Source organism: Spodoptera frugiperda, chromosome 10 (genome assembly GCF_023101765.2).
Source record: "Spodoptera frugiperda isolate SF20-4 chromosome 10, AGI-APGP_CSIRO_Sfru_2.0, whole genome shotgun sequence".
Lineage (NCBI taxonomy): Eukaryota > Metazoa > Arthropoda > Insecta > Lepidoptera > Noctuidae > Spodoptera > Spodoptera frugiperda.
Genome location: NC_064221.1, coordinates 8,865,557 through 8,878,228, shown reverse-complemented (window position 1 = coordinate 8,878,228; position 12,672 = coordinate 8,865,557). Strand labels below are relative to the sequence as shown.

The 12,672-nt window shown below is 35.4% G+C and overlaps 1 protein-coding gene across 2 annotated transcripts in view; it reads right to left on the bottom strand.

Moving 5' to 3' along the window:
• LOC118277312 (orexin/Hypocretin receptor type 1-like) overlaps nucleotides 1-12,472 on the bottom strand; it is a 144,798-nt gene extending 132,326 nt beyond the window's left edge. For both annotated transcript variants that reach the window (XM_050696539.1, XM_050696540.1), the window contains exon 1: nucleotides 12,266-12,472. The gene's annotated coding sequence lies outside the window, so the exon portion shown is untranslated. The remainder of the gene's footprint in view (nucleotides 1-12,265) is intronic.
• Nucleotides 12,473-12,672: the final 200 nt, after the last annotated feature.

Genomic DNA, 12,672 nt, shown 5'->3' with positions numbered 1-12,672 from the left:
TGTATAACTACATAATAATTGTCAACTGTTTGATTAGAATAACTCTTTTTTATGTTAAAAACACACACACACACACACAAACGTCACGCCTTTTATCTCCGAAGGGGCAGGCAGAGGTGCATTTGCACATTACGGCTCTTAATGCCCCTGTACAATATACACGCACTTTTCACCATTTATGTTATAACTCCGATGTAATAGGTTGTGAGCCTATTGCTATACACTGGGCATAATTCCAGGCTCTGTGCTAGTACTGAGAAATTATCGGCTACGGCACCTCTGCGTACCCCTTCGGGGATAAAAGGCGTGACGTTGCATTACGTTACAATGTTAAAAAGACGGATATATTGTAAGCTACATTATTGTCAATTTAATTGTTTGATTAGGCTTTTGTAGTACAACGATGATGATGATTATAATATCAAAGTTTGATTTGTTTTAATAAAGCCTTTTCCCGTACTACGATTTTCTCCTGTGTCGTACGTACAAACAAACATACAAGTTCATATACACAAGAAACCCTGACTCGAAAAAATAATTTGTGGATCATACAAATAATTGTTCCGTGCAGGAACCTAACTACACGTTGCGCAGCAGCCGGTTGCCTAGACACCGCACTATTCGTGCAGTCAGGATTGAAGCCAAACACATCCACAGCAACGTAGCATAGCGTATCTCTAGTGAAAATTCACCCTTAGCAACGAGCTTTCTCAGATTTTCAAATACGCTTCTACCTACATACTACTAAACAATAGCCGCACATAACTTTACACAATACAATAACAAAACCAATAAATAACAAACACGACACGAATTAAAACATATATTTATGTTACGTTATATCCTTCTTTACCCTTATATTTTCATATATATGTAGGTACCGCTGTAATCTCCTGAACATAAACAAGGATATAATCGCGATAAATGGCCTGAAAACCTAACGAATAGAAGATAGGATTTAGATAGGCATAAGTCTAGCTTATTTCGAAGAAGGCTGTGGTATTAGACGCTAATTCCCACCATATTCTCACTCGTATAATGGCCAATTTAGCTTGATCATTAATTAGTTGGAAGTTAAGTTAACGCTTTTCAAAGCTTATTGCCAATCTTTTTACACGAGCGGCCTGTGGGTCAGTTATACTCAAAGGGCATACAGCGCTCTGCGGGTACAATATAACAATGTATTCAGGATGTTGTTGCGGTTGCCGCGGTTCTGCAGTGCGTCCACTATGTTTGCCGAAGCGCGCGTTGATGATTTTTACGCGTTGAGACGCAAGCGTGTGGCATCGTTGCTGGGCAGGGTACGTGGCAGTAGCAACGACATACTGAAGGTAGTGGCAAGCAGGTATCAGTGTCCCATACACTCGCTCTGGGTGAGCATCGTTGTGGGAGACGTAAAATAAATTATTATGTGTATCGCTAGGATTCTAACATAGTTTATAAGTCTTGTTTGCTACTAACCATTTTGATACTAACATAGTTTATAAGTTCCTATTGTTACTAACCATTATGGATCACTGTTATCTGATTAATAAATAAATTAATTAAATTAAATTAATTATTCATGATCCCATAATGGGCTATTTTAAATTCAGTTAAAATCTACTTAAGATGAAAGTAATATTGGTTGGGTAATTATTTTTGTTTATGAGTTTCATATTGATACTTTATAAAGTGAAATTCAAAATTTAGACAGTTAAGTCAACAATAGAAAGAAAACTTAATTCATAGTTAATTATTATATACTATCGGCTTATTCACGTAAATGTTTGACGAGGAACTCTACTAGTATCAAGCCATGCCATAGGCTCATATTCATCATCATTCCACGACACACGACGCTTCCTTGACGAGTTCTTCGTCAAACAGTTACGTGAGTAAGTCGATAACATAATAATTAATTTAGTATGTCTCACAAAAGTTATAATAAAATTATAATCAGTTCATAGTTTGTAGCCAATAAGTAGGTGCAACGTGCGTAATAAATGTTTATCTTGAAATATCCTGTGCTGAAACTAAAAACTAATTATATACTATTCTATTGTAAACGGCTATGGAGTTAATAAGATTTCAGTTGAGAGTCATGTATTATATTCTCTTCTACATTATGCATGTTTTGTGCATATATTCAATTACCCCTCTCCCCAATCTTCCCAATTCCAAGAGTTGCACCGTGCGGCAGGCCACATCAACAGCCTACATGTGGCCACTGCTGACCAAAGGCCTTCTTACATGTAGAAGGTTTGAGCATTAATCACCACGCAGGTTGGCGATTTCAAGCTTATAGAAATTATAAACCCAGGTTTCCTCACGATGTTTTCCTTCACCGTTTGTTAGTGGTGTCTAAATTTTAACAATCTTAGAAAGTACATATAACTCGGAAAACATCACATTGGTACATGCTGTTGGTAGGTTTCGAAACCGCACCCTCATGCATGAGAAGCGGGCGTCTTAAACCTCCGGGCCACCACATAGCACAAACTATATTTCTTATAAGTTTAAAATACATACCTAATATTTATATGTAAATAGAAGTTCATTCCTTATCTATCTCGCAAAGTTTTATTGAGGCTTTCCATTCCAAAATTTACAAGCACTAGGTAATCTAGATTAGTGCTGCCCTCTAGGGACCCTATCTTTATGTAGCAGGCACTAACATTGGTAGACTAATTTGTTGGAGAATTAAATTAACTTAAATATTCTTTTTTAGTAGGTTTTTAGGCTTACATGGGTTAAATTGTGTTTTTAAAAGTAGGGTTTTTTTTAATTAGAAGGAATAAATAAAACACGTAGAAATAAAAGTGTTGGTATGGATATTAATCACGCTTATCACACTTAATATTAAAAATGTAATAGTTTGTTTGTTTGTTTGTCCGTCGATCACGCAGAAATTAGTTAACAGATTTTGATGAAATTTGGTATACAGACACTAATTTGGGGCATAGGATATATCCTATGCCCCAAAGGATATATCCTATGCCCCAAAGGATATATCCTATGCCCCAAATTAGTTCATACCCTGCGACAGTCGCCTCTTACAACACTACAGTGTTCCATGACATTGGACGAGGCGACTGTCGCGCTAAATATGAGCCTTCAGCATGGCTTGAAACTAGTCGAGGTCCTCGTCAAATAATTACGTGAGTACGCCGAAAAATTTTATAGTTAAAATATAATAACAAAAATTCAAAACTACCTTTACAAACTCTTTAGAGAACATAGTTGAAAATATTATGTTTACTGTTTACTTCAAAAAACATAAATAAAATGTGTACCCTACATACATAGGTATTGTTATTTGCGGGCTTTGGCTTCGGGCTATTATCCCGAAAGTTTTCTAATTCCAGTGTACTGAGTAGTTCGTAGTTTGTAGTTTGTGACGACCAATGTCAATAGGCTCACACCCTATCAGGGAAACTAATAACACCATTGATGGAAAGTAATATAATGGCTGTACTTTCTCCTTCTATTGTGTTTGAGAGTGATATTGTATTGGAGGCCCGGAGGTTTAAGACTGCCTCGTGAGTGTGAGGGTGTCGAAACTTACCAACGGAAAGTACCAATGTGACTTTTTCCGGCTTATAATTATGTAGAGGTTAAGTTTTTTTATATAGAAAGATGCGTGCTTTAGATGTGTGCAATGAATGGCTTCATTACTATTGATACACCGCATCTTACTCACACAGCTACATAGCTTAGTAGTGGAAACGGTCATATAATTTTACAGCTTAGCTATTGCATCTTCGTAGCACAGCTACATCATCTCTGATCGAAAAGCACCCTATTGTTGAAAGCACTAATAAATACATTTCTACCTACCTCATTAAAGTATAGAAAGTGACAGCAAAACTTAGGTGCACCTACCTTTTAGACACAAAAGGCTTAAAATGAAAGTTCCGTCTTTCAGGCACTCAGGTTGAAAACTAAAACCTATAAAGTTTTACTTTAAAATGTTGTTTAAAAGAACTCGTGTTAAGTCTTACTTAGCTAATTAGGTTCTGATTACTTACTTACCTAGTTCACCTTTTTGCAACTTTTACTTTTTAATTTTTATGATGGAAACTTATGAAAAGGTGTTCTGCAGATATCTAAGTTGAAGTCAACTTAAAAAAAAGTGTACTTCATGATTTTGCTTCAATTTTTATGGTATAAACCGGTAAACGAGCAGACGGATTACTTGATGATAAGCTATCGCCGCCGCCTATGGACACCCGAAACACCAAAGGCGTTACAAATGCGTTGCTGGCCTTTTGGGGGTTAGGAATTTAAGGGTTGTAGGGGATATCTGGGATTGGGAAGATAATAAATTAAGGAGTAATTGGGCCTCCGGTAGCCTCACTCACACAACAAAACACAATGCAAGCAACACAACGACGTTGTTTCACGGCAGATTTCTGTGATTCCGTGGTATTACTCCGGTCGAGCCGGCCCATTCGTGTCGAAGCATGATTCTCCCACATTTAATGCAAATTGCACAATGCGTGCAATGAAACATAAGCAAATAAAATAAACGAAAATGTATTGCATCCAATCACCGTGAATAAAAGCGTATAGACAGAGATCCACTAATTGGCAGTGTTGTTAGATGTTCCGAATTACAGCTGGATAGTCTGGCCATCAAACTACTACAAAGGAGGACGCGGTTGCATTGTTATTGATACTACATTCTATTGCGGTTCCTTTGTTTTAGGTAAAATGAACTCAGTTTTGAATGGATAGATTGCATCTTGACTTGACTAATCAATAAAATAGGGATATCTGTTTGTAATATTGAAATAACTAGCGTTGTGTTTCGTTGTGTGAGTGGGGTTACCGGAGGCCCAATTCCCAATCTTCCCAATACCTGATTCCCCAACAACCCTTAAAATCCTGCCCAAAAGGCCAACAATGCACTTGTAACGCCTCTGGTGTTTCGGATGTCCATGGGCGACGGCGATTGTTGACCATGAGGTAAGCCATCTGCTCGATTACCGGCTTGTACCATAAAAAAATTAAACCTTGGCTTATTATTTCTAATATAAGTCTTATAAGTTTGAAATCGTCCATCCCGCATTGAGCAAGCGTGGTGATTAATGCTCCGTGTGAGAAGAGGTCTTTGGTCAGCAGTGGTCACTTAAAGGCTGTGGATGTGATGATGTCTTATTTTTTTAAAGATAATTATGTAGTGAAATAACATCATAAATATATATAAAGGTACGCTAAAATGTGTTCGTAAGTCACGTGTAAATGGCTATAGAAATAATGAATCCCAAAATAGAATGGAACCCGGACGGATTAGTCCAAACAAATCTAACAGAGTAAGGTTTTCCGAACTCGTTACACAAGCTGTTTGCTCATATATCGAGAGTTAATCTTACAATCAAAATATACTTATACAGCCTGATTTTTTATCACCAGTAAATTTTTAACTGAGAGTTTTTTTTTATTTAAAAATGTAATGTTTGAATAAAGCGCAGAAAAAATGCCTGGTGATAAAAAAATCAGGCTGTATTTAATTATTTTTAAAGCATCCTCGCCTCGCATTATATTTTTTAATCTGTCATAAGTGCTAAGGGTGGGAGAGCCATGCTTCGGCACGAATGGGCTGGCTCGAACGGAGTGATACCTCACAGAAAACTGACATGAAACAACGCTTGTGTGGTGCGAGTGAGGTTTCCCAACAACCATTGCCAAGTTTGAATGCCCTATCTTACTCACAAAAGGACACAATCTTATGGTAAAATAATATAGATGTTTTACTAAATATTAACGAACACAAATACAAATTTTAACCTACTTTAATTTGGCAAATTATCTTCTCTAAACTTCTTTACTCGACAAAACGAACAGTCTACATTTAACGCATCAGCAGTAATCAGCGAACTAAATCTACATCAGCAAAGTCAGTTCTACCGTTGTCAGTCACCGCAATCATTCGCAATATGTCAGCAACGTTTACTGTCGGCATTTATGATTCGATTACCCACTGGGAATCAGTCGGCCTGCCCGTTGCCTTTTGTGGAACTTTGAATCTAATTATCGAACCATTCTAGTGTTAAACGCGGCCATGGAACTATATTATCTGACTAATTTTAACTGTTAGAATGGGCGTGGTGAGAATTTTGTTAAATAGAAGATTTGATGGTAATAATTTGATATTAATTTATTTTTGATTGTATTATCTTTTTGTTATTTTGTGTATTCCAAAATACACATAACAATATAAGTTTTTAAACTGACATGGTTACCAACACTAATACTAGAACTTGAGACGAAATATTTACCGTGTTTATCTATTTCTATGAGTTTCCGATATTTCGGCACTGTTGCAAGCGCCATGATCACGGATGAACTGGAGTAAATGCGAGTGGATGTTTAAGATATAACAAACTCGGCTGGGGCTTGGCTCCGGCACGGCGTGGTTTTAAATTGTGAGTACCGCTAGCTGCCAGCGTGCTTACAGCGCGCCGACTGCGAGCTGTAAGCACGCGAGGCGACGATGTTTCACTTACGCATTCATAGCTTGTATCCGTAGAACGCATCTTTCCATAATATAAAAACATAGCTTAGTTGAGTACGTTTCAACCTGTGCTAAGCTTTGTGTACCAAGAAATATGATTGATAAACATAGCCACAGCAACGTAGCATAGCACATCTCTGGTAGAAAGTACCCTAAAACTAATACTAACTAATAAAATAATCTTTAGTTACAACAGTCGTCAACAGGACTAAACTAATGAAACTGTTTGACATTATTAAATAATGAATTAGTACTCAAAGTGTTAGTCTTCCCACACAAAACAGTTTGTCAAATTAGTTTATTTTGTTTCATAGTTAGGACATTTAATTTTCAACCTTAACGCTGGTTCACATTAGGACCAAAATCTGGCTCTACTATTGGCTTTTATACTAATCGTATTCTTCTAGTGACTTGCTTCTACTAGTGACTTCGCCCACATTGGTTTAAAAGTAGCCTATGTGTTTGTTATTCCTGACTATAATCTACCCCTGTTCCAATTTTATTTATAGAATAGCGGGCAAACGAGTAGACTGATGGTAAGAGGTCAGCGCTTCCCATGGACACCCGCAACACTAGAGCAGTTACAAGTGCGTTGTTGGCATTTTTGTCAGTTTAAAGTATTGTTGTATTGTTTTCAAAGTAAAAAACGCCGTACCATAGCCGTGCTGTGTCCATGATGTTTATGTGTGCAATGACTTTTAAAGAGAAGCCAACTAAAAGCAAAATTGGTGGTTTTAGCAAGCAAACGAACAGACAAACAATCGCCGCCGCCAATGGACACACGACATACCAGAGGTGCCACGAGTGCATTGCCGGCCTTTTGAGGATTAGGAGTTTACTGGTTATTGGAGAATCAGGAATTGGGAAGATTGGAAAGTGGGGTAATTGGGCCCCCAGTAACCTCACTTACACAATGAAACACAACGCAAGCGTTGTTTAAATCGGTATCACTCAGGTCGACTTACCCAATGTGAACTAGCTCTTAGAATAGAGCATTTCATTAAAACTACCAAAATGTACTTAGATATTCTAAACCTGTTAGTTGGTTACCTAATTGCTAGTAACATCAGTTGAGTGGTTGTCAAAGTGACTAACTACCAAGGCAGATGTGACTTCAATTCTCGAATTTGTAAAATTGTTATTGTTGTATCGTACAATTGGCTGTCGCGAACGAGTAGTGGGTTTGATTTCCGCACGGAGCAATACCTTGTCTAATCCACAATTTTATTATTGTATCGGGTTTTAATGTCATGTTCATGTGTAATGGTATGTTTGTAAACGCACCTACGACACAGGAGAAAATCCAAGAGTAGGGCAATGTTTTTTTAAAAACAGAAAAAGATCTATTTTTTTAATAGTAGAAACTGAAACATTTGTGTGACTGTTAAACTTAATAGTACTTTTCTCTACCCAGAAATCGAACCCAAAAATCCTTGCTCAGCCTTACAACGACACGATTAATGAAGCAACAAGGTAATCGACAAACCTAATAAATTAATAATGATACCTACCTACCTAACCCGGAGATCGAACGTGATACCTCGTGCGAGCATTCCCAATCAGTTTATTACATTAGACAGGACACGTGGAAATAAATTAATTATGTTAATGAATGAAATTAGGTAATTTTATTAAGAAAAACATTACCTACGAGTATATAGGAAGGTAATTATTTTAAGTAAGTACCTATCTATGTGTAGCGTGATTCTACAAAACAATGTTTTTTTGAATTACTGTCAAGAATGATGGATAATCTTATGTTTTATTTATTTAAGTAGCTTTTCCTTTAAAGATAAATAACTTAGGTAATCAGGTCATTTCTTAAAAAGTAGGTTGTTTTTGTAGAGTGGAAATCATCCAGTGACTTCTCCCACCTTGGGTGAGGTGAGAGGGAGTGTCAGATTCTTACTGACTAAAAAACACTCCGTTTCTACTCCTGCTTTTCGAGCAAGAGCCCCGGTAAACCTGCTAAGTAGTTCGCAGCTCCGGATCAGGCATCAGCCCTACTGGGCCCCATCTGATTCAGTAAACCTTATGTACAGATTTCTTGTGCATTATATAAATGCATGTTATAAATAAATAATTCCTATCCGTCAGTCTGTCTGTCTGTTAAGTTAGGTGCTCAGTTCAAAGTGTGGCATCAAATGGAGAAAAACGAGCAAGACACTCCATAATATTTATAATGGTCTACTATACATTTGTTAAAAAAAATATACAGTAACATTGTAACATTAATAGTGAATTTCGAAATGGCACAATAAGGATATTACTTGCATAGAATACGAAATTGTATTCGACGTTTGACAATAGATGTACTCTAGGGAGAAATAACAATATTAACGGTAAATGGGTATAAGGGGGAGACCTTTGTTCAGCAGTGGAAGTATATATCTACGGCTGATGATTGCATGGCACTATAAGATCGCCTATATAACGTTTTGTAGTTTCTGGGATTAAAATGCGTGACTTTATGATACTAAGTTCATACTTCTAGGGACAACATGAACATGTATGCGTTAGATAATACTAAAGTATAAGATTGCATTAACTTTTAAAATAACCATCAAGTTGGCCTTTTGGGAGTTAGGAATTTAAGGGTTGTTGGGGAATCTGGGATTGGGAAGATTGGGAAGGAGAGTAATTTGTGAGGCCGTGGTATCACTCCGGGCGAGCCAGCCCATTCAAGCATGGTTCCATGGCTCTACCACAATTAAAATTTAAACCGTTAAGGGAACTCATAAACGTAACTAAATATAGCTATTACATTCTAAAAATAACTATTCCAATATAAAGTCTAAACAATAACCCAAAATACTCACCTCCATCATACATTAGTATCGAGTTACAATATTCTGATGTACTAATTAAGTAAAGTTACAAGTTACCATAAAATGAATAGGTAGGTAAGGTATACGGGTCTTATCAAAAGCCAGTTGCAAACTTAAAGAGATATGAAGTTTCATAATAATTGTATATTTCCTGAAGTTACATTTAGTTTATTGAACGGAGAGGGTAAGGGATTTTCGACCTTATGTCTTGTGATATTTTTACACTAGCTACTACCGCGCGGTTTCACCCGCTGCTTGGCTCCTATTGGTCGTAGCATGATGTTTTATAGCCTAACCTTTCCTCGATAAATGATCTTTCCAACAAAAAAAATAACCATTCATATCGGACCAGTAGTTCCGGAGATTATGGCGTTCAAAGAAACAAACTCTTCAGCTTTATATATTTGTGTAGATATAAAAATCAATTGTTTTAAAACTGTTCGATAGTCTCACTAAAACTCGAGAACGACTGGATCGATTTAGCAACTTTAGGCCATAAATTGTTTGTAGAAGTTCAGGGGTGGTTGAAAAGATGATTTTTTTATGGTGGTACGAAGTTTGCTGTGCCAACTATTTTTTTTTTTTTTATATGATGGATCGACGTTTGGTCTCTATCTCGCCATTATAGGCTTACGGTAGTAAGCGATTATGCGGCCTACGATGGAGCACGTCTACCCATAAGCAACCCATTCACTCGGGTCTTGAAGACACCCAAGTTGTACCCATCAGGAAACACAGACTCAGACAAAAAAAATCACTCCATAGCAGTATGCACAAGGAAGGCAGTTCGCAAAAAAAGCTTGAAGCGAAGCGCTTCGTGCGAAATATTATCTTGAAACAAGTTTTGCTAGATGAATAATTTTTGAGTGCAAATTGTGTGCCAAATAAAATTGTCTTTTGTGGAAACCGAAAATGCTTCCAATTTTATTTAATGGTAGTTCAAAGTTTCGTCCGGTATATGACGTGACGAGAAAATTGATCGAAAAGCGGCCCATAATGTAATAAGTTTAAGAAAACGTGTACTATTGTAAGTATTTATTAGCAGACAGTCCTTTTAGTCCTTCCAAGAAGGAGCAGAAAGAACTTTGGCTTAAAAAGAAAAAACAACATCATCATTATCAACAGCCTTTAAGTGGCCACTGCTGACTAAAAGCCTCTTGTCGCACAAAAAAGGTATGAGCTTGAGCATTAAGTCACTATGCTTACTCAATGCGGGTTGGCGATTTCAAACTTATAATTAGAAATTATAAGCATAAGTTTTCTCACGATGTTTTCCTTCACCGTTTGTCATTGACGTATGACTCTACGTAACAATAGAAAAGAAAAATCCTACAACATTTTTAAAATAGTCAATCGAAATACGGATATTTTTAGTTCACATTCAATAAGTTTAACCAAATTAAAAAAAAATATATTTTGACTTTGAAAAAATTTCGTATACTAATATAATCTTAACGAAAATTAATTAGACAGCACTGTCAAACGGTGAAGGAAAACATAGTGAGGAAACCTGTACATATAATTTCTAATTATAAGTTTGAAATCGCCAACCCGCATTAAGGAAGTGTATTGATTGATGCTCAAACCTTCTCCATGTGAGAAGAAGCCTTTGGTCAGCAGTGGCCACTTATAGGCTGATGATGTAATGAGATGTGATACAACCTCATTGGTCGAGTTGATACAAGTAGTTGGAAGTTAAACTCTCTACAGTGCAGATGAATAGATTCCTATAGAAACTGTAGATAGAGCATGCTTCATTTGTTTCTAATTACACAATCATACTCCACACTGGAGCATTGTTGCAATCTGTATCGAAGAAAATTAACAGACCTGTGTGTTGTAGCATAATAGACTTTGTTGATTATTCTTTTTTTCAAACGTAAAGTACTGAAATTGATATTGTAATAAAGGTTGTTTTTGTCTGTATTTTTAAGCACTTTTCTATGTCTATTTGATTTATTAATAAATAGTGTTGTGAGGTGTGAAATTCGTCTTATAAGTCCATTTTGTTACGAATTTATAAAATGGATTTTTTTTTATTCTAAAATTAAAGACTTTAAGTTAATTTATCTAAAATTATAAATCACTGAGGTTAACATAATAGTAATTTAACTCACATATTAGATTATACTGCAAAATTTCACGTGAATTACTATTATTACTTATAAAATGTAAATTAAAAATGGATAAAGTTCGTAGTTAAAATTGGCTAAACTTTTTAGAGTAACCACATAATTTTAAAACCTCATTAATTTTAAATTCTTAAGTCAGATGAGACGAGGCAATTCTCGAAATGAGCTCGAATTAATAGGCTCACAATAAAATCCTTCACCTCAAAAGAAATAATCAAATTTAAATCTTCATAAAAATAAATTTTCGAATGATTAGTCTGAATTCTAGAAACGTATTTGTTGAATAGAAAATTTATTACTTGGTATTATGAAGATTAAACTGTTCGGGTGTGAAATATTTTCACGCTGAATTCAATAAATTAATCATATTTAAAAATGAATTTTCAACTTTTACATTAACTATTACTGACAGATAAGGACATTGGTTTAAACGAGTTGCTTGTGAAAAGTAAAATTGGTTTTTAAAATATGAATTTAAAAACATAAATCACGAACATTGAATTAATAACCGTCAAACATCAATTACTTAGGTCTGATATTTTTTGTGTAAAACTATTTTAAATATCGACCCATAAAAAAGAATATTTAAACTAAATAATTATCACAAAGAAAATTAAACAATAATTCCAGTGCACTGTAAAACACAATTCTCATATCGCAAGAATATGTCACTGCGAACAAGATAAAGCACGCACGTTTCCTAACGCCTATAAATACGGCATTTGAAACCGATCTGAACACGCGCACATATTTCATAAACCGATTAAAAACATCGATACAATGCCAACAATTATTTACTTACGTACCTTAAGAGTTCTGGCATCGATTCAACAATTTCTTAATGAACCAACTTTTATAACACACCCACTTCAATTATTAAAAACAAACAATTCGTCAACTTTTAAAAACTCACATCGACACTAGTTTTATAAGAAAAAATAAATCACTTATTATAAATATTTAATTATAAAAACTCACTTTTTAAAAATTCACTCAAAATTAATAATAAAACACACTCTAACTTTTTTGAAAATTCAAATAATAAAATTGTATTCCAAAAAAAATAAAAATCTAACTTCAAAATTAAATTATTAATCACACACACTTTTTATTTAAATTTAAAAGTAAAATTATAAGTACATAAAATTAAATGAGTTTTTTTAAGTAATTTATTTATACGGTGTTTCGCGAATGTAAAGTTGGGCGAGTAGCG